We start from the raw sequence: 3,932 nt of genomic DNA on the forward strand, positions 1-3,932 counted from the left end.
CCTATTTATAATTTACCTCGAGGCTTCCGCATAGCATTGTAAAACATCTATGACCACGCAAGCTTCTTCCTCCTCTGCCCTGCAGAAGATAACAGCATCATCAGCAAAAAATAAATGGGATAATGACATTCCCCCAAGCACCACCCATATCCCATCCAACGCACCCCACTCATCCCTCTTCTGCAGCAAAGCCGAGAACCCTTCAACATAAATTAAAATAGAAACGGAGACATGGGATCCCCTTGTCGTAGCCCTCACTGCGGGTGAATAAACCCAGTGGAAGCACCATTAATCAACACACTATAAGTAACCGTCATAATGCATTCCGCAATTCTATTCCGAAACTCATCTAGAAAACCCAAAGCTTCCATCATTGCCAATAGAAAGCTCCATTCAACACGATCATAGGCCTTCGCCATATCCAACTTCATAGCCACCGACACCTGATCCCCATCGCCATGTTAATTATACGTAGTATGATTTTATGGAAACTATACATGTTTTACAGCGAGGGGTTAGCATGTTCAGAAAATAAATGTGTTTTATAAAACTTTATTTTCAGGCCCACTCACCTTTGTCTTGCCCCCCTCCAGGGTTTAGCAGCTCAACTTTCGTATCGACGAGGATTCTTGGCAAATCTTGGTGTAGACGATTACCTTCGATGGTATAATTCTCACCCTATCTTATTGTACTATACTTATGCTCTGACATCACAAGTGAAATTGGTTCATTCCCACTCACAGCGCACTCTTGTATTTAGGCACTTTTAGGTTTAAGTTTATTCACATTTTCCACATCACTACACTTTATGGCTTCGTCACCTTCCAGGTGTCGGCCAGCACAACTCGATTCAGAGTCGTAGTGGACATTCCGGGTCGAGGTGTGTCAAGGAAGGAAACCACTGCACTAAAAAAAACATTTGTACCGAGAACAATATAGATGAAAAGATTAGTATAATCATATACGTAAAGATGGAGTAGGAGAAGAATGAACAAAGGGCCTCATCTTGTTCCTTGCGTTGAAGAAGACAACCAATTAGGGAAGCAAATATTGTATAAATCGCAGCTTGCTGATATAAACTCATTTGGCATAAATTACATTGAATTACAAAGCTAAAATTAAGGAATTTCCTCCTAAGGGTAAATACAGTTTGTAGGATCGGTTGAAAATATTGAAGTGCACAGTGGGTATTTCAATAGGGAGGAAAATTGGATGAATAAATGTGGGCTGACTCTTCACCACGTAGAAAGAAAGTTTGCTTACATGGAATATTGGTCAAAGGGTTTAATCTAAAAATAAATTTTTTATAGGTTTTTCATTTTCATAGGTTTTTATAGGTCTTCGGAGGTATATAGTTTTTATACCTTTTGTTACATGGGAGATAATTGAACTCTAGCTATTACAATTCCAACTCATTATCTTACGTACGTACATATCTTCATCACTTTGGCTAACCTCAAAAGCTTACCTTAAGAGGTATGTATGTGCATATTCACCCATTATATACTCTACGTGCCTATACTATCCAAGATAAAATATCTTGATTTTATTTAGACAACAAATATATTTTTATAAGGACCGAAATATGTATATATGGTTAAGGTGGTAACTAACCTATTAATGATATAATTATGATAATGTTTTGTGGATCATGGTGAAACTAATGCATTTATTTGAAGGGTACTATATTGAGGACTAGGTATGATTTAAGTTGCAATTAACAGTCTTAAAAGCATCTGATGAGGCCCAGAGAAGCAATTGTAATATGATTGTTCTCGAAGTGGCCCATGGCCTTTTATCAAAATGATTATTTATTAATTAAAATTCGTGTTAAGTAATGTTGTGGAAGGCCCTCCACTTAAATATGATCGGCTCGTGAGCCTCATGATTAGGAAAGTTAACCTTAATCATGTTTAGTGCTGAACCAACAGTTTGGTCGTCTTTTAAGTGTTGTTATGGCAGCTTTTTTATAATAATTAACTAATCCACTTTCCATAGCAGCATATGCATGCATATATCGATGATCCTCTCCAAGCATGGCCTAAAGGTGATCACCGCATGGTTGCCATCTTTCTTGACTGATATCCGAAATAATACCAACCTCACCTGTTCAAATATCCAATTCCATGATTAGAAAATGGTGGACATGCATTTTTTTCCCTGTAAATTGAAATATAAAATTAATACTTCCTATAGGTTAATCTTAATCCTCCCAAGAGAGCCATATATTGTAATCTCGAGTTTCGGCTGAAAAACCACGTCATCAACTCCTTGCACGGCTTTCCAGTTTGCTTCACGTACTTATTAAGTTTTGAAATAAATTTTACAAATAAAGAAAATATAAAATGGTCACTAAAGTTTTTTGTGACAATCTTCAAACGATTTTTCATCGTTGAAGAGGCTGTTCATATCTTTAGTAGCCGTTTCTGGATAACTATTTGAAAAAAAATGTGGAAGAGAAAATCTTGATAACTAATATGTCACCTGGCTATGAGGCTTAAAAAAAAATTAAAAAAAATAAAAACTGTATATATAGCTATTGTAGTTCATTTACTATATTATTGCCTCATTTTCTTTGAGCCATGTCTCAAATAATGGCAGATCTTGTCTCATATTAGGGATTCAAGCCTTTCTCTATCCAAATTGATGTTCCTAGGCGCAAGTTATTGCCCACCTGTTCCAGCTACTTGGCTCCTCAGGTTCTTCCTCCATGGATTTTGATTGGAGGCTTGCTTTGGGTTTCAGTGACTGTTAAAGTACAATTTACACTGTTTAATAAAATTATGGGAGCGGGCGCAACTGGTTTGCCACCCCATTTTCTGTTCATCCTTTTGATTCGTTAGTTCTTCTTGGAGGCAGTCGCTTGGCGATCATTGTGTGGCTATTTTGGTGGAGGAGGTTGGTTCTCGTTTCTAGATCTAAGATTTTCAATTTAAAGATTGTTATGGGGCTCACTTTTGGATCATATTACTGTTGGAAATGAATCCTACATTAATGAGATGAGAGACTTTGCATGGATTTATAAAAAAGTTAGACTATTTATCATATTACCAATTGATTTTATGGTGGAACTTCAACTCTCTTCTTACCTTGTTTTGTTTTTGCTTTTCTATTGAGATGCACTTTTACTTTAGGTTGTGAATTGTCTTTGAACTTTCCTCATTTTGTATGAGTGTATTTTAATTTTAAAAACACAAAAGAAAATGTCTACACCATTGGAGTCATTTCTGCCTGCGTAACACACATTAAAAACAGTTTGCATGCTGAATTCTCTTCACCATTGAAAATACTCAAACTATGAAGCCAATTGGAAACTATCCAACTGCTCCACGTAAGCATAGAGGTTAAAATTCAAAAACCTCCATTTGTCTAGTCAATGATCGTAGGAATAGTGTCCAGGTGCCCTTGAAAACCCTAATAATATCATTGAGCTCAAAAGTTTGTGACATCTTGAAAATTCTAGACCCTTGTTCTTCACCCAAAGAAGCTTACATTCACAAATAACATATCCAGTCCGAAGAAACGTGTTGACATTGCGTAACACTACCATACACTTTACACTACATTTGGAAACTGCAACATCTTTTATACAATTTTAAATGTTGCTACAACAAATCATCAATGTATAAAATTGGAACTTTCTAATCCTCGGATTATGTTAAGCAATTATCAGTATCTATAGTACTCTTTCCGTTGGCTTAATGCCTTTCGGCTTCTTCTTCTCACTCATATTTGCGAACAGTTTGCGCCATATTTAATCATCCTACAAGGCTAAAAGATTGCATGCCGAATTGCCATTTCTTCTGAATTTTGCATGTCAAGTGTCAGCCCGTGGCCGTGAAAAATAGGTTCCGAATTCAGCATGGGACCAGATGTGGCAAGTCTCAAACCTTTGTTTTAATCGTGTTGTGTTGTGTCAATTATAATCAAAT

The sequence above is a fragment of the Malus domestica genome, chromosome 04 (assembly GCF_042453785.1).
Source record: "Malus domestica chromosome 04, GDT2T_hap1".
Lineage (NCBI taxonomy): Eukaryota > Viridiplantae > Streptophyta > Magnoliopsida > Rosales > Rosaceae > Malus > Malus domestica.